Below are 20,163 nucleotides of genomic sequence, written 5' to 3'. Positions count from 1 at the left end.
AAATAAGTGCCATGTTTTGAAAGTTGTGATTCTATTAGACCAATGTTAGAGGAGTATGACGTTTCTCATGCTCACGATAAACCTCAGCTGAGGATACACTTAAAAAAAAAAAGGTGTGGGCAGGATCCAGACCGACTGGCAGTTTGGTCCAGATCCGGATCAGAGTTCGGCTTTTGAGAATCGTTATATTATACGGACATCTAAATGCTTTTTTCTCAGCTTGTCCTGTGTCGAATGCTCCAATGAATTTAATTTACAAGCCTTGTCCTCTGTGATTTTGGAGAAAACATCTCCATCATGTGACAAAAAATTATTCGATGAAGTTTGCAATGGATGAAATCATTTACATCTACAAGACAGAAATCATGGAAGTTTGGGGATTTAATTTTTTTTAATTATCGTATTAAGTGGATATATCTCCCTATTAGGTTTTTTTTTTCTTTTTACTTAAGAAAATCAATTGACATGATAGTGATTATTTTTCTACAATCAAAGATATTAAATTATTTTGGAGGGTCTTCCAGCATCAACACAAAATCTTGTAAAAATGTTGAAGGTACAGAAAAATCTATGTTTATATCTTTGTAGAACATGATGATTAAAATAAAATGATCATGATCCAAAAAAAAAAAAAAAAAGAGAAATGATGGTTATTTTTGGTGTGGCACTGCATTGGTAACTACTGTTTGATGCACGCATCTGTTAAATGAATTTCATTTACGATGACAATAAAGGTTTTCATCTTTTTATCAGCTCAGTAAAAAAAAAAAGTTACAATAATGAGTGCAAATGCTCCCTCAGCGATGGCTGTCCACAAATTTAATTGTTGCAAAGTTTTTAAAAGCCAACACGTATAAGATGCGCCCACTGGTTTAACCTTTTTTTTTTTTCTTTTTTTTCGGGGCTGTTTTGTAGTTTGGGAATTGTTTAAGAAGGCTATTTTTAAAAAAGGTACGGTGTTGTTCTCTCTGCGTCATTTTGCTGTTTTCTTTTCATGACCTCCTCTGTACTTTCCTGCACGCCTGCCCATCGCTCTGTTCCTTTTCTTCCTTTGTTCTCGCTTGACTTGCTTTTCTCTCTCTTTTTTTTTTTGCTTTGATGCTCATTTTTTGGAGTTGCCTCTTTTGTGTCTTTCTTGCTTGCTTTTATTCTCTTTTACCCCCCCCCCCCTCTTTCTCTTCGCTCCTGTGTTCGTTTTCCCTCTCGTCCTCCGCCCGTCTCCCTTCGCTCGCCTTAACCGGAGGCTACAGCTCCTTAGGTTGGGCTGAGACAGCATCTTTGTACAACACCGACCGTCTGCTCTGTAATCAAATACCATCTGTCGCTACATCTGAAGACTCACTTTCTCGCTTCCTCCATCTTTCTCACACACACACACACACACACACACACACACACACACTCAAACCACATCTGTGCTTTGTAAGATGTCTGCGTGAGTGAGCTTTTTATGTACAGTGACCGGTGTGCTTACAATCATTTCACTTGATTCACCCTCGGCCTGCAGAGTGGAAGTCGCCAGAGTCACTTTAGCCACTTCCTGTTTTCGCCCGTCTCTCCCCGCCTAGGGGTTCAAAGGTCATTGTCTTCAGGTATCCATGTTTGCTCTGTGTGTCAGCAGGACCTTGGCTGCCGTATCACACGGGAGATAGCGGACTTTAGCTCCTCAGTCTTCAGATCAACGGCCCACTATCTCAAAACGTCTGCCAGCCTTTCCCAATGTTTGCCCAAAGTTTGTCCCTGCTCCGGCACACAAAACGTTGACACGATCCCCCAAGGTCCCTCGGCACGCCCCCCCACCACCACCACCACCTCCTCCCTCCGTGGGCACTCTTTATCACACGCTCGGGTTCAAGAGTGTTGAGCGTTAAAAGGCCTTTTTTTTTCCCCCAAGTTAGACAAGTTTGTTTTAGCTTCTCACGAGAGCAAGAACTTAAAATCTGCAAACACAACAAGGTTTCAGAAACATCACCACGCCACAAGAGCTGATGAAAGATCTATTGCTCAGAAAATTTTTTTGGGGGGGGGCGAATAAATGATAAAAGTCTAAGCTAAGCTTTGCAGATGCTTAAGGCCCCCAGCCACATACAACAAGCTAACAAATGATTGTGATCATCTAGGACTGAGACAATTTTTTTCTATTAACCCATAGAAAAAAATATCAACTAATCCCAGCAAATTAAATTAAAAGCAAATTAATTTGACTTTTCCCTGTCGAAAACAGCCTGGATGTTTCTGCATTAGGTGACTGTATTTATTGTTTATAAGCTTGACGCTAATGCGTTGCACTTATAGCACTGTGGTAAAATTAGAAAACTGTCAAAAATGAATATTTGTCATCGTCTAACTTCAGGAACCTCCAAACTTTTAGGATCCAGACTCAGGTAGACTGCAACAGAGGCTTAGTTTAAAAGAATGGGGAAATAAATTTAGAAAGATTATACGTTGACTAAAAATGCTCCTCTTGAATAAATTAGGCAGAGATTATAACGTCATGATGGTTATTCCTATGATCCTGAGCATAGACCTTTCATATTTTGAAAGATAGAGTCATGTTTGAATGCTAATTTAATCCTTTCTGCTGCTTTTTGTACATTTCAAATCTAATGTAACTCCGACCAACAAGCAACAGCCTTTTTTTCAGTGTGCTCTTATGAATAAAACCTTAAACCTTGTTCCTCCTCCCTGACTCCTTCAAGTCGATAATAATGAGGATGTGATTCTGCAAAAGCGGGGGACCTCAAATGAACTTCTGCTTAGAGCTTAATACACCACTGGGCCAGCCCTGGTCAGGCCTTTTGCTTTATGCCCTTAATGTGTAATATTGCAAGCATTTTATTTACTCTTAAACTGATTGTGTGTGTGTGTGTGTGTGTGTGTGTGTGTGTGTGTGTGTGTGTGTGTGTGTGTGTGTGTGTGTGTGTGTGTGTGTGTGTGTGTGTGTGTGTGTGTGCCACCAGAAAAAAAAAAATTGCATACATTATTGCTTTTATTTTACTTGCTATTGTGTTTTGTTTTAGAATTGTTACAACGAAAATGAGTTTTTGCACAGATTGTTCGAGGTTTAAGCAAATATATTGCTCACTGGCACAGTGAGGTGCTCATTCTGGCTCACCCACTCATGACACCAGTGACGGAGACACCTAGTGGTCACTATGTGCACCTTGCAGTCTCTGAGTAAATTTTTTGACTGTCCCTCAGCCTCTTCTCAGCCTGCATCACTGTTCTTCTCAGTTCTTCTGCTTGCTCTTACTGACTGAGTAAAATTTTTATTTTTTTCTCTTCCTCTTGATTGGTCCAATTTTTTTGCATGTGTGTGTATGTCTGTTATTAGAGGATTGGAGTTGGACAGATCATTGTGCCCTCGTTTTCTTCCCTCTCTCTACCACCCTCGCTGGAAGGCTTCAGCGCAATTGGAGCCTCGGAGGCTCAAGAGAGGAGCCTGGGAAAGAAGGAACAAAGGCCCGTCCGTCTGCAGCAATCACCACTCTGCGCCTCCTCTCTCCCTCTCTCTCTCTCTCTCAGCCGTTCTTCCCTCCCTCGGTCCCCCTTCTCTTCCCTCTCTCCACTGGCCAGCGCCCCAAATTAAGACTTCAGACAAGAAAATGGGCTCACTAAAAAAGGAGAGGAGAAAAATAAAACGAGAGAAAGAGAGGGAGAAGGAAGTCCAGAACAAGCCAAGAGGAGCAGCGCAACAAAGGCCCTGTTGTTGGAGAGCAGGGCCCCTCTGTTGCTTCGCGAGGAACTGTCACTGTGTCAACTTGGACCCCCTTGTTTTGAGGAACAGCACACACAAAACACACACCCAGAGACGGAAATCGTGCTGCAGAGGACAGCATGCTCACATTCTTTCATATTAACTAAAACAAACTGCATGAAAGCCCAGTGTAGAAGGTTTTTTTTACGCAGGGTGTTTCATAATTGACAATGACAAATTAATCATGTAACTCTTTATTCATTAATGGTGAAAGACAGCAATATCTTCTTTAAAAAAAAAAATCATAGTCATTTTGTTTTTCGGCACACGTTTCAGCTCATCAAAGATAACCTGAATAGCAACAAAATGCTGTTTACAAATTATGATTTCATATATTACATTAGGGACTGTGCTAAATGAAATTGTGCCCGAAACCTAATAACTTCTTAAGGGTTGTGCCACATTTAGCACCAACAACTTACTCCAGACTTTGTTTCTGGACTAATTGAGCATGAACAACCTGCTCAAGGACACAACACAGCATCCCGACTGGATTTAGGTCAAGACTTTGAGTAGGACACTTCAAAACCTTCTTGTCATCATTGAATTTCTTAATCAGACACTCAGATGTGGACTTGCTGGTGTGCTTTGGATCCCTCTTCCTGCTGAATGTAAACCAAGTGAATGTAAAGGTCGTGAGCGGATGTCCCGACATTCTCCCCCAGGTTCACCACCAATCACATCGTGAAGTTTGCTGACGACACAACGGTGGTTGGCCTGATCAGGGACAACAACGACCACGACTACAGAGAGGAGGTGGAGCAGCTGGTGGGCTGGTGCAGAGACAACAGCCTGATCCTGAACTTGGAGAAGACGAAGGAGATCATCGTCGACTTCAGGAAGAACCAGCCTCACCCCGCTTCACTGCTCATCAATAGCTCAGCTGTGGAGGTGGTCAGCAGCACCAAGTTCCTGGGGGTGCACATCACGGACAACCTCACCTGGTCTGTGAACACCACGTCACTGGTGAAGAGGGCACAGAAACGACTGTACTTCCTGCGGAGGATGAGGAGAGCCTGCCTGCCCCCGCCCATCCTCACGACCTTCTACAGGAGCACCATAGACAGCATCCGGACCAGCTGTCTCACTGTGTGGGGTGGAGGCTGCAATGCCTCCGACTGGAAGAATGTGAGGAGAGTGGTGAGGACAGCAGAATGGATCATCTGGGCTCCTCTTCCCTCCATTAAGGACATTTCATCACAGCGCTGTGTGTCCCGAGCCCTTAACATCATCAGGGACCCCACACACCCCCACCATGGACTGTTCTCCCTGCTGCCCTCTGGGAAGAGGTTCCGCTGCATCTGCTGCAGGACCACCAGGTTCTGCAAAAGCTTTTTCCCTGTTGCCATCTGACTGTTAAACTGCTGAAGCTATAAACTGGACTCTGTACCACATTTGTCCTGCATTGTTTACATTTCAATTGCTGTACTGTGAAATCACTGTTGCACTATATCCTGTAATTTTATCCTGTAACTTACTGTATTCTGAAATCTACTGCAATTCACTGACATTTTTAAGCTGTATGCAAACAAAATTTCGTTCTGTACGCACTCTGTGCATACAAAATGACAAATAAAGTTATCTAAGACTTTCTGCCAGAGAAGCGAATTCATGGCTGCATCAATCATGGAAAGTCGTCCTGGCCCCGAGGGCACACAGGAACACCAGACAATCACACTACCACCGCCATGTTTGACTATAACATATGATGCTCTCATTCAGATAGGCACAGTTATTTTTAGACTTGATGTTGCGGGATGCACACCTTCAGAAAAGTTCAGCTTTTTTCTTGTTAGTCAACAGAATATTTTCATGAAGGTCCTGAGGAGGCTTTTTTTCTTAGTTTTTTTTTTTTTTTCCTTCTTTTGTGAGATGTTTATGACTGGAAAAGCTTTACATAAGTCAAGTCCATTTACCATTGTGTTCTTTATGATTACGATGATTCTGGTCTTTGTGTCTCTGGAGCCCCAACTCCTTATAATTGCCTTTGTAACCCTTACCAGCCTGATAGATGTCAATGGGTTTGTTTCTCACCTTGTCCTGACTTTCTTCATTTCAGGACATAATGCGATGTTTTTAGCCTACTCCTGGGGTAACCCTTGCCTTCAGCTTGAGCTCTTGCACACAGTGTAGAAAACAACCAGCGATTACACAATTCTTTTCGTGGTGTCGCATCGGGCTTACAGAATTGTGGTTTTTTTTTGTGTTGTACTCTGCTGTGAATGCCATGATTCCGGTGACCTGTTAGTTGCTTGGTATAAATATGAAGGATTGCCAAGTAGTACGTGTTGTTTGTTCCCTTCTTACCTTCAGGTGTTTTTCCAGGGCAGAATGTCAAACCAGAGCTGGAGTCCTCCGAAGTCTTATACAGTCAAGCTAGTGGGGTGATCCGTTTGTGAAGCCTTGCCTAGGGGTGTTTGTGTGTGCCGTGCCATTAAAAAAAAAAAAAAAAGGAACAAATGCGTGCATATGTAACCAGTGGATTTAATGACATCATAGCTGTATCAATAGATCTGGGTTTTGCTAAATATTCTGTGTGCTTGGATTGTTTGTAATTTTCATTTTGTGACTAAACTCCAATGAATGATGGTTCGTCTTACAGTTGTGCGAGGGTTGTGCGGTCTAGTGAGTGCTAGCGCTCCATAGCCACGGGCCATGTGCTGTCTTGTCATTCTGAGTTGAGTTCAGCTTGATTTTTCCGCAGAGTTTTGTTTTAGTAAATATTTATTTTACGGCAAACTCTGCACAAGGCACTTTCACTAGCTGCGAAGAAATATATAAAGCCAGCTGGAGACTGAAGTCTCTGAGTCACCCTTCCAGCACTTGGCCAAATCCTACACATACGTTATGTTGACTGACAGATTCGATTTAAGTTTTTTCTTGATTTTACAGGTCCGGCAATAATGAGGTCTGAGGGTAGCTGAGGAAAATTAACTCAGCTTTCCGAGAAATGTTGTTAATTGCAGTTAATTCATGATTTAACAACAGGAACAGTTATTTTTCACATTGGGCCAGGTTAGCTTAAATAGCTTTTTTCCTTTGTTGGTTGAAACAATCAAAATTTTGTAGTTATTTTGTTTGATTACAGAAGAAATCTGTAAGGAGGAAAATATTTTTTCACAGCTCTGTTATGCTCCAGGCTTTCCTTTCCTCGTATCTAGTTTCTTGAACATGTGTTCATGTGTGCTAGGGCTTGAGTTTAATTCTTAATAAATCCTTTTTTTGGTTTCTCTGTTATTGCCTTGATTTGTTCTCCTTTCAGTAAAACTACAGGTTGCTTCATCTCACTGTTTCCTGCTCTTTTGTACCCTACTATTTCATTTTCAAACACATTTTAGAACCTCTATAGACACAGTTTTGTCATTTCTGTTTTTATTGTTGCAAAAAAAAACTCTCAGTAAAAGCTGCTCAAATATTGTGACTTATTATTATCATTATTATTTGATATTATTATATGATTAGTTTTCTTTGATATTTGATATATAAGCATATCTTCTAAGAAAATATGCTTCCTAGTTTTACCCATATGATTAACTTTTTTGTATAGCCATTTTGGAGACGATAAAAAATAAATTCTGCAAGGGGGGAAAAAACACAACAGTTTCCATTTTTTTTTTAGCAAAAGCCACTACAAACTATTGCCATTTCACCACTGCTCCCATGTTGGAAGACATTTGATAGATACTGACCACAGCAGACTGGAAACGCGACACATGAGCAGTTTTGAAGATGCTCTGGTTCAGAGTTCTAGCACATCAACCTCAGATATGCAATGTTCACTTGCTGCCTATCATATCCCACCCACGAGTTGGCACCATGAAAAAGATCAAATCAGTATTATACATTTTGCCTGTCAGTGGTCATAATGTTATGCCAGATAGTGTATAGCAGACTATTGACTGCAATGTCCCACTTCTTATAATGTTGATTAAATGTGTTGACTGGTCAATAATCAAATCAATTTAGACAGTCTTACAGTCATTCAAGGGGGTGGCAGTATTATCATGTGTGAATGCTATTTTTCTTGTTTGTTTGTGTTTTTCCCCAGGTGAGACTAGACTATCAGGAATTAGAACACACAAAAAAATTTGCAAAACAACATGTAGTTGTGACATCTCTGATGTGCTAGGGCTCTTAGGCTGTCACTCAAAACATCTCATCAAACGTTGCCAAAGTAAAAAATGCTTTGTTCAGTTTGCTGCAGGAAGCTTGAAGATTAATCTGTGAATGAAGTCAAATCCCAATCCCAGTTTATAGTCTGAAGGCGCAGAGTTGGCTAAATGTCGTGATTAAGCACGTCTTTCCACTTTCTATTCCATGGATTGAAACACTGCATCACTATGCTCTCAAATAAAGATGTGTGTCTGGTGTAATGTTAAATAAACACACTGCAGTCATGCAGACTACATTATTCTGAGCACAAATCATTCCACATATACAGTATATAGTATATATATGACAAAACTGTGTCTATAATATATATATATATATATATATATATATATATATATATATATATATATATATATACATATATATATTTATTTATTTATTTTCAAAAAGTAGGTTGCTATAAATCGTACAACCACAATTTTATTGTTTTCTATTACATAAATTGTCTTGTTTTTTGTTTTTACCTTGTCTTGGGGAGAAATGTGTGCAGACGAGAAGAGCAAATAAACTTTGGTCCCTCTGAAAACTTTCGCTCTGTTCTGTAAACTCAGAAACGCACGTACACACAGAGACAACCTGCCCAACACGCGCTGATTCTCCAAATTACTTCTGACAGTAAAGGCGAGAGGACAGCAGCTGTGAATCCCCAAAGCAAACCTTCACGTTGACTGCCAAGAAGAGTCAGAGGGGGGCAAAGTGAGACAGGAGGAAGTAAACTTAAAAAAGAAACAAAGTGAAGGTTGGGGAATCTGTGCACCTAGGAGAATTAGTGCAGAAGGTAGACAATTCAAAAGGTATTTATACTATATCAGGGCAGTCGTTGATGTCTGAAAGGTGAAGTTTGGAAAAGCAAACCAAAGAGACCCTCAAAATACAATTCTTCTATATTTGGAGAGATTCTCCACGAATGCACACTATGCATTCGTATTTATACCCTGTGAACTTTTTCACATTATGTGACGTTACAATTACAACCTTCCATGCATTTTATGGGAATTTGGTTTGGTTTTCAAATGTTTTACGCATAAAAATCTGAATATTGTGATTGCTTTGCTGAGCCAATGCTTTCTAAGAACTTCATCTGACTGCAACGAAAGCTGTAATTCTGCCGATTTGTCTTCACAAAATTGTTCAAACTACCTCAGATTCAATGGAGAGCATCGATTTTTAAGTTTTTCTACTGATGTATACCTGGATTGATATTTGGACATTTAGTGATGAATATGGCTTGATTTCTGATTAAATTGCATAATTTTTAACACCTTTGTGTCTTATTGCCAATAGTATAATCAACTGTGGTGATCATTGTTTTGTCCACTGGTTAAATGTCTGTCTTTGTTTTTTTGACCTCCGTAAAACATTTGACTGTTTATGAACCATTTCATGAAAAAGTTTGTTTGACTCATTGATTAGCTCTATTCCCATTAGCTCTGAGGAGCTTTTCTGTCTCTGCTGAAGAAAAGCATTCCCACAGCATGATGCTGCCACCACCATGTTTCACCAAAGAGCGGGTGTGTGCACTGCCAGTTTCTGCCACACACTTTGTTTTGCACGTAGGTTATAACGTTAAACTTTAGTCTCATTTGATCAAACCACCTGCTTCCAGCTTTAAATAGAGCTTTTCTGCTTCTTAGATTAATGCCCAGCCTGTTAGTGTATGTGAATTTATAGATGGGTTTGCAGTTGTCCTTTTACCTTTATCAATCTTTTGGATGACTGGTTGAACATGGTGGTGAGAGATTTCTAATGCTTGGAATATTGCTTTATAACCTAAACTTACATTGGACTTCTCCACTACCTGACCTGTTTTCTGTGTCACTTGATCTTCATGATGCTGTTTCTTCACTGATGTTCTTTAACTAACTTCTGAGGCCTTCACAGCATAGCTGTAATTATACTGAGGTTATAGACTCTGTGATATTTAAAGTAAATGGACTCAACTTATATAGTGCCTTTTCCGGTCATACTGACCATTCAAAGCATTGTACACTACATAGAGCCACATTCACCCAATCGCACACATTTATACACCGATACGCAACTTGGGGTTAAGTGCCTTGCCCAGGGGCACATCGACATGTGGCAAGGGGAAGCTGGAATCAAACCCACAACCTTCCAATTGCAAGACAACTACTCAACCTATCAAGCCACAGTCGCCCACCAAAAGGCATTTGGTTGTGCAATTTTTCATCCATTCAGATTAAAGAGGCCTCAATACAACTACAAGCCATTTTTCTTTAAGAGTGTTGTATCTCCACAAACTTCAGATTTTCTGAAAATCCTGAATCATTTTCCCTTTATTTTGCAAATATGTCTTAGTTTTTTTATGGTGGTCAGTCATATAATTTCATAATAAAATACCTTGTGGTTGTAATGTTACAAAATAAGTTAATTCAAGGGTCCAAAGACTATAATATGTTCTCCTAACCATAAATAAATACCCAAAACAAAAATGCTACTTGAAACCTGAAACTGGAACTAGTTTTAAACATCACAAAGCTATTTCTACAAGTAAAATCAGACTTCCTATGTTCTGAGCACCAACAACAAACTTGTTAAATATTTCAGATGTTAGTAACAGAACTCCTCCTATGTGGTTCCCCACTGCTTAAAAGGAAGAGATCATTGGGAATATGTCTGTGTGTTCGCCTTTGTGTGTGTGCATGCATAACTGTGCATTGGGGTAAAGATAAAAAAACTGAACTAGGTTGGCTTCTTCCAGTGTAAACTGGGTCTAGTGGGTCCAAGACAGATGGCTGTGAGGGCAAAGCCACTTTGGGCTCCATGTCTTTTTTTTTTTTCTCCTCTCCCTCTCTTTCGCAAACACACATACAACACACAGATACACATCTTTTAATAGCCATTATTGGCATCCTTTGCCTCTTCCAGATCCCCGAGTCAAAAATCACAGAGGCCCATTATATTTCCTTTTGACCCATTTGGCGAGTTGATGGGTGCATTGAGTTCTGGATTAAATGAAAAGCAGTTTATAATCCAGTAATTCTAATGTTTTAATTACTTAGATGAACAGAAGGTGTTTGAGCAAAGGCTAATCTCCGAGACATAAGGGGGGAGAGAGGGAAAGGGGAGGGGTAGATTTGTTTTCTTTTAAGCGCGCAGACACACAGACACACACAAACAAACACAAATACACACACACACACAGGCTAGTTTGTGGAATATTATCTATGTATTAAAGTTTCTCACCTGTTATTAACTCGGATTAAAAGATTCTCAAACTAGATTAAGGTGAGACACTGACCGGAGGTGCAGAGTCATTACCAAGCCTGACTGCCACTGTTTATTCATGTAATGAAACGTGCATTTCTACAGGACACCACACTCTAATTGAGAAAAACTGCATTTCCATGGAAAGAAAGTCAGAACAGCATCTTGTTTTTGTTTTGTTTATGTTTTTTTTAATCAAGATCAGCTGTATTTGGAGTGACATCCTGACCACAGTTGTGACTGATCCCGTGATTGTCTTTAATAGCAACCCTTCCTGTCAATCAGGCAGCAGGACAAAGGTGGCTAAAGCAAGAACTATGACCTCATGCCTGGGGGTTGCTCCTCGCTGAAGGGGTCTTAACACCGTTCAACTTGCCTTTTGTGTCTGGTGCCTTGTTTTTTGTTTTGTTTTGTTTTTCGTCCATAGGACAGAGAATCTCCTCCACCGTATTGTTCTACAGTTTGAGATGCACGCACGTACACAGAGACCATTAAACATCCCCATGATCCATCAGGCTGGAGCGTTTAGCCAGGAGTGAGCTTTAAGACAAGGAGTGACAACCGGGACAGCTGCAGGGTTTGGAAGGCTGTCTTAGGAACCAGCCCAACCACCCTTCATCACATACACACACACCCACAGCTCCACCACCACATCCTCCAGTCAGCCAAATAATCCATTGTCTCTGGCTGGACCCTTTGGTATTTCATTTGTCATGGGTTGTTCATGAGGCTTTCTTCTCACAAAAGAAACGCCGCTACTGTAACTATTGTAGTTGCAATAGCCCTCCATCCTTAACCTTCTTATGCAACAACCCTGAAACTTCTTCTCCTGATTTATTCTTGGATCAGCTAGAATGAAAGATCAAGAAAGGTCATTGCAACAAGTTACTTTTTTTCCATCTTTACTTTCTTCCATCTCTCAGTCAACATTATAAAGGTGTGGCCAAATGTAGTTTAAAGACAGACTTACATCAGTCAGAAGTGTTGAGTAAAGATCCTGCAATTCCTATTCCATAAAAAGTCAGGTATTCAAAGAAATATTTCCAGAACAGCTAAATTTGTCTTTTTTTTAGGGGAGAGGGGGGGGATAAAGGGGTGTTTTTCTAACCAGCCATGCAGAGCAACGGGCTGGGGAGGGGCATCACAGCACTACATTACTAGATGCTTTACAGAATTGTAATAAAGCTCAGGTCACTCAGGCACATTCGATTATGTCTTAAAAATAAAGCTTTAAATTGTAGGAGTGGTGTGATGGATGATTCTAATCTTTAATTTTCACACCACAGTGTTTGTAATTCTTTGCTCACACTGAGTTTGGTTCTCTGGGTATCATCGCAGAGCCTCTACGCAATTGGGCAACCTCTCCGCAGGTACTTCGCTGCTTGATGATAAGTTGCTCACACATATTACGTCTTCAAGTAACCATCAACACTTGTTTGCTTCCAAGAAGATGGCGCCCTCAGCGCTGTTTCTCAAGGCACTAATGAAAACTGTAAAGATGCTAGAGTGCTCAAAGGTCCTTTGCCATTAAGTCTCCAAGTCCAAAAGAGTTCATGGACGTATAAACAATACCCCTCTATCTCCGTCAAGGGCATTCTTTGGCACAACAATAGGACCATACCCCCCCCCCCCCACACACACACACACACACACACACACACACACACCCTCTCCCCATATTTTCCTTTCCTCCCCTCCCTCCTCATTCTCCAGCCCTTCCATCAAAGAGCATTCCAACTCCAGAGCCCCCTAAGCCCTTCACTCTGGGCCCGTCCATGTGACACGGCACACAGACAGTCATCTTTAAGAATTGATTCACTCTGGTATCCAAAGCCTAGGGAGACTGGCTGCCAAGATACCCAGCATAGGCGCCACTCATGGGGTCCAGGTATACGACAGCTGCTCCCCAACAATAAAGGCAAAAAATGGAAGGCACTCGGGGGGGAAGATGCAGCCGTAACCTCTCTCTCTCTCTCAAGCCTGAACTGGTCACCTTGAGCCAGTTGCTGCCTTGCTTACTTTCCGAGACGACAAAGGATCAAGTCCAACTTTGAGATGAGACCGATTGAAGCGGGAGCGCAGAGGGGTTGTTGAAAGACAAAAGGAGAGAGGCATGGGGCAAATAAGGGAAAGAGAAATATTTTCTCTTTCCTTGGAGGAAGCACGCAGTGACAGCTGTGCAACCAAGATTGTACAGTGACACGCTGAAGACCGTAAATAAGACAATGGCATGTTGTGTTTTTTCTAAGGCATATCTCTGAGCCTGGAGGTCAAGTAAAGGAGATGCAAGCCGGCTCTCTTGCACACAAAAAATGCACATGCAGGAGTAACCAAGGCAATGTGGTGATAGTGCAGATTGAGATCACAAATCACGCAGAAGGAGACAGGAGAGATATTACTTCACCTGAAGTGTTTCCATAAACTCCCCGCATACTAAAGCCTTGGGAAGCGCCCATCGCTCTTTAAGCAGGTCCTGACCCACCAGCATACAGTGATTTATGCTTATACAAACCAGCACATCATCCATCATAAGAAAACATCAAATTAATAGAAGCGTTGTGTACAGCAGTTCAGCCTCGGAGAATTTGCACGGTGTTTCTAGGTGGTCTAAAAGCCAAGACACAAATTCCCGGGTCACATGTGACAGAGGAGACACCAGTCCCCCCAATATTTCCTGTAAGTTAAGGAGTAGAGCAAAGGCAAGGGAAGAGCGTGAGGAAGTAAAAGACAACAAAAGGAAGGGAGACAGACAAGGGCAGAGGGGAACTTGGCATAATCAGTCTTCCTGTTCGAGCGGAAAGACCGAAGAGGAAAAGCAAGAGCACTGGAGAGCCGCAGAGAGAGGGGAATTTACAAAAGCAGCTCGGGAGGGCCCTCATTACGATATTAAACAAGATTTAATAAGTGAGAGTGATTTGATGAGGTGATTATCCAAGCCCATTAATCAAGCAGGGTTCTAGCCTCGCTGTAATATGGCCCATCTTTCCATCTATACCAAAGCCTCTTTAGAGTCTGAGCTCCTTACTGCACTAACGCCGCTTCAGAAACAACACCAGCCAGAGAGAGAGAGAGAGAGACAGAGAGAGACAGAGAGAAAAAAAAAACAAAAAATAAGCGGTATATTACGTCTCGTCTCTCAGGCCGGAGGATATTTTCGAGGCTCACTCATCCCTTTACCTCCCCGTCAGCTCTTGTGGTGCATCTGATAAATTGAACTCCTTAACATCTGGGTCAGAAAGTAAAGTCTTTTCAGAGGCAGCTAAGAGTGATAACTGGCAATGATAGCAAAAAAGCATGTGTTGGCTTAGGGCTTTTGGTTTGAGAACAGAAAGAAGTTGTTCAGACCCCACTGGATTGTTGGGCTTTGGGAGTTAGGGACTGCGTATGTGCACATGTGTGTGTGAGGAATGGCTGATTCATCCAATGCTTTTGAGGAAAAACACAAAACCGAAAGTCCCATCTTAGTTTGTGAGAGTAAGTGTATTCCGCTATCTATTATTTATGCTTAAAGAGATTAAAATAACTACTGTGCACATATTGCAAACAATGACTTATTTGTTAGAAATTTACCAATCCCAGATTAAAAAAAATGTCAAAGTGAAACCCCCGACTTGCGATACAAAAAAAGAAAATCTTATTTGTGGATAGCAATGTTTTAAGTTGGCAAACACTATACATTAGAATATTATTATAAAGTGAATTTATTTCAGAAATAGTGCAACACATGTATTGTATACTGTAGACTAATTACAAAAAGATGGATTTATTTGGTGTACAGCCAATGAAAATGTAACATTTTATAGTTCTGAAAATTGTAATATTAGAGAAAAAAATTATACAGAAATGTAATGACCAATTTAGGGTCTCCACATTAATTTGAAAGACTAATGGGAAGATAACCTTTACAAGGAGGCAGGGTTCTCGCCAGGATTTTTTGAAAGTGTAACTGAAAATTGGGCATGGGGGGTTTGTTGAGCATTGGTTTGTTGTTTCTTTGCTTCAGTATTTATTTATTCGATCACGCAGCAGAGCGTTGCAGATACAGCAGCTTTACTGACCTTTTCATGTTTCTCTCAAATATCCGTGGCGTACAGTTAGCTTAGCACGTAGCACCGTTCAACATTTTGTTTTTCTTGTCTCTCTGCCTGGGAAAGGTTCTCTGAACAGCGCCTTTGTGTTTATCTTGTCTGTAAATAGGGTTGCACGTTTTCTTCTGGCTGTTCTCCACATACTAACAGACTTTAAAACTTCCAGCAGCAGCTCATTATTTGGGTCAGGTGTGCGGCTGCAGGGAGGAGATGGTAGTCTCTGTACACTGCTGCGGGAAGAAGTGCAAACAATTTAGTGCACATGTGAATGTGTCAATGAGGGAAGCACTGAGGAAAGGGATCCCAGATGTCAGCAAAAAAGCTGTTAGTCTGACTGATAGTCAGCGCAACGGCCCAATTACAGCGTAATGTTGACAACTAACAGTGTAATGGCCCGTTACATAGAAATACACTTTTGTGATAGGGTAAGCCACAAAGAGATATTTCTAAAAATGTTGGCTGTTATGACAGAGTGTTGTATCCACATGTCACATAGTTAGACTTTTTAAAGGGTGGTTCTGCAAAGTTATTGGTAATAGGCTGATGTTACCAATTTCAGAATAACTCAAAATGAAAATGTTCATATTACAAAGATATGTTAGAGGATGTCAACAGTCCTGAGTTTAACTGTTAACGGTTAAGTTAACCTTGCTTGCAAGATGAATTCTCACGGTATTTGTGCGTTAACAAACACACTAGAATCCATCTTGTACCTCTCCGGCTTCAACCGTTTGTGACCGAACCAAAAACGGTTCGGGCCAATCACGTTGCAGTATTGCGGTTTAAGGCGGGACATACCGCTGCAACGAAAACGAGAGCTGCTGAGCTCTTCTATCATTTTTTCTGAGAAATTGTATTTGGTATTTATATGAATCTGTAAACAATAATCATCAGAAATGATAGAAATGAACACTTGAATTATGAAACTTTATGCAATGAATGTAATTTGTTTCACCATTAGGAAAGTAACACTCCCTTTTTGCCTTCTTCAGCATTTGATACTGTAGCATACGCAATTCAATCAGCTCTCAAACACCATGTTCATGCTTAAATCACCTCAAGATGCTGAATGCTTGAAACTGAAAGCTACACCTTTGGTATCCATTTACTGTCTGATTAATCTGGTTATTAATTATCTGACCACTTAGGGGAAGTCAACATGTTCTTCCCAGATGGTCAGTTAATCCTTTAATATAAAAAAATAAGGGAAAGAAGGTAAGTTCAGGGAAAAGCAACCTATTCAGCCATAACCCAGCAGAACATTATGAATTTCACATCGCTAATCTCAGTATGCAGACACTTTTCAGAGGCTTTAGTGATCATGATGCTTCTCAAAATCTCCATAGTTTTCTCACATTTAGACTTGCCTAACGTGTTTTTCAATACACCCGCATACATGGCAATAGCAGAAACACAGTAAGGGCAGCAGAGATTTAATTTGAATTTTAAATGAATTTTTCAGCCTTCCAATCCAACTCTATTCCTGATTCTTTTTTCAAAGTAGCATTATCTTCATGTGCATGCTAGTTTTCACCAAGCTCAACATTTCAAGGATGTACAGAAAGTAAATAAATCGGTACAGTAAATTATTAAAGTAAATGCAGTTATGAAAGACTAATTCTCTTGCTGTTCAATGAAGTGCAAAAAATTTCTGTATCGAATCTCGGCTGGCCTTTATGTAGATCTTGAACATTTCCCTATTGCCTGGACATTCTCTTCCTATAAACTTGATGGTGCTTTGGCATCAATGATGGTTCAAATATTCAGTAGTGTGTTTTGATCTAAGTAACATGACTCGCTGCCTTGGTAATCATGGGGTACCCCCCTGTGTTTTGCACAGTGAGAAAATATGGTTATCTACCACAGCTGGCTAATAATGCTAAAGTGGAATTTGATTTGCTGCCTACTTAAAGGGCAGTTTCACCATTTGTATTTTAAAGAATTGTCCCCATACCTGGTCTTCAGTACTTCAATTTCAAAGAGTCTGCAAAAATGGACTGGATCTCTGGACAGGAGAGCAAAATAATAGGGAGATGAAAGTCATCACAGTTATAAGACGGGGTATGTGACCTCCATCTTTAAAGTTTGAAGTGAATGATTTTTCAAAATTTCTTCTTTTGATAAACGTTCAGAAAAGTTCAGATAGTACTACATTTCTTCCCAATCATATTTTGTTAACACAGATTAATACAACAATTACAACTTCAGATCACATTAATATCTGCAAGGGAATATTGATCAGATTATGGATCTAAGACCACCAATGGTTTACCCTTTCAAAACCAGCATTTACACACTCAGCTGTCCCTTTCTCTTCCTTGACGAACTCCCAAATGTATTGTCACATGTTGAAACTCTTTAAGCTGCAAACAGAAGCACCTTGTATTGAATGCAACTATCTTTTTTGGTTGACCAGAAAGGCTGTAGACTCAAATGTTTAAAATGTGCAAATACTTTCCAGGGGTTCTAGGGTCCATACACATTTCCAAAACACCAGCCTATCATTTTCCCTTGAAAGTGTGGAGTTAAACTCTCCCAGTTTCTAATTGATACATGTAAAAATTGACTATGTAAAATCGGAGATTTGTTACTGCCACCTACTGGACTGGAGTGTGGGACAGAAGAGGAACAGAAAAAGGGAAATTGATCTACCGTATTCTCCGGACTGTAAGTCGCTCTGGAGTACAAGTCGCACCAGCCATAAAATGCATAATAAAGAAGGAAAAAACATGTATAAGTCGCACTGGAGTATAAGTCGCATTTTTGGGGGAAATTTCTTTGATAATATACAACATCAAGAACAGACATGTCATCTTGAAAGGCAATTTTAAATAAAAATAGAACGGAGGCAACAACAACAACGGTTAGCTTACGCTACATGACACAACTGAGAACGTGCCTGGTATGTTAACATAACAAATTAAAAGCTATTCAGATAATAAAGAACTATAGCATAAATAACATGCAAAGAAGTTAACCAAAGCGCCCGTGTCACTCCAAAAAACTAAAATCCAGTGAAATCTTCATCCTCGGTGTCACTTTCAAATAACTCTGTTTACTCCGGAGGTAAAAGATGCGGCACTTCCGCTTCTACGTCGCTTATGTCTGATTCAACACAGGCCTAGAGCGCCCTCTTGCGGTTTGGTGTGAAAATAACAGGTGTAATGATATACCGGTAAAAATGTGTAATAATTTCACACAGAAGTCGCTCCAGAGTATAAGTCGCACCCCCGGCCAAACTATGACAAAAAACTGTGATTTATAGTCCGGAAAATACGGTAATCACTCACTGTCTGATTAATTAAATTAGTCATTATAAAATGGCTTGGGAGCACTTGAAATTTCATCCCAAGGTGATCAACTGATGTTTTATCAAGAAAAAGAAAAACGTAACAAGACGGTGATGTCATGGAAAAATAAAGTCATAAATCAACTTGAATTTCACAGCACTGATGTCAATATACATGCACTATTCAGAATAGAAGAGCATCAGAAGAGCTTCCATGATGCCAAGAAGGAAACTTCTTTAAAGCTTAAAAAAAAATCTGTGTCAAGTCAGAATGTGAGCCGTCCAGCACTGAAGAAAAGACATTCCCAGGTGACTAGACCTGAATTAAATAATTTACTAACAATCTTTAAGTCACCATAATAAGGGAAAGACTAATCACAATAATTTCAAACTCCAAAATTTGAAATGCTGTCGATCTTGTTATCAATATGATAAACCAACTGAACATAACAAGATTCAGGCATATGATAAAGAAAGCTACCAGACATGTTGAAAACATTGCTATTTTCCCTATAACAAAAGAAAATAAAAACAAGACACAGACTCAGTTAACAATTTTATTTAAAAGATTTGCAGTTTACAGCAAGAAATAAGAAAGGACAAATATAACCTTGAGAGTGAACAGAATAGGTATTGCAAACATTGCAACCACCCTCCAAAAAAAAAAAAAAAAAAAAAAAAAAACATTTTAAAAGCTCAAGCGGAAGAAGATTACCTTAGAGCAGGCGTGGGACGGAGCTTTTTCTGGGAACTGCCTGAGAGTATTAATACAATAAGCACAGAAATATAATACAAGAATGTTTTTATCAACATAATCCAGGGAGATGAGGCTGAACCAACCTGGAATATAATCCCAAGAAGAAGGTCCCCTGATAACTTTCATCAGGGACACACACCCCTACACACTCACGGAGACTCGCTTACACACAGCCTCTTTTTACGTCTCGACGTTGCTTCAAATAATCGACGGATAATCTGCAAAAGGATGTTGTCCTTTCAGCCTGATCTTTATTAGAATGTCCTCCTCTGCTGTCAGGACCAAGGGTTCAGCTGCTCAGTTAAACTATGAATGGGAATATATACATTCATGTGACATTATGGTATTGTTTGGATACTTTAAAGGTTATTTGCTGGATTCCATGTTTAAGATCATCTTTAAAACTGTGCTGAATTCATCAATTTCTTGTCATTTAAATAACAGCATGGCCGGAGAATGCCCCCTTGTATTATAGCAAAAGCTCCAGTTCAAGGTAAACAGGGTAAAGCTGTATAAAATGTTGAGATTTGGGGCTTTTTTTTTCTTTTCTTTTCTTTTTACTTTTTTTGGCTTCAGTTACATACAGAGCTGCAGAGATGCTTCTTTGACACAGATGCTAGCTGCAAGACAGGCGCTTGGTAGTTTTCAACCAAAACCGGGGTCAGAGTTGTAACCTAGTTTGTTCCTCTCTATAAAACAATGAACATCACTGAACGCTTTCGGCTGAGTGAAATAAGAACTAATAAGATGCTGGTCTATTTCGATGACTTCAGTACTCCCCTGAAATTACTCTTTGTTAATAACTAAATTATTGCAATATGTTTGACGAAATGTATAAAGCTGAAACTGCATTTGCTGGCCCGCGTTTAGG

This window comes from Fundulus heteroclitus, chromosome 15, assembly GCF_011125445.2.
Source record: "Fundulus heteroclitus isolate FHET01 chromosome 15, MU-UCD_Fhet_4.1, whole genome shotgun sequence".
Classification (NCBI taxonomy): Eukaryota; Metazoa; Chordata; class Actinopteri; order Cyprinodontiformes; family Fundulidae; genus Fundulus; species Fundulus heteroclitus.
This window is presented reverse-complemented; position numbering follows the sequence as displayed.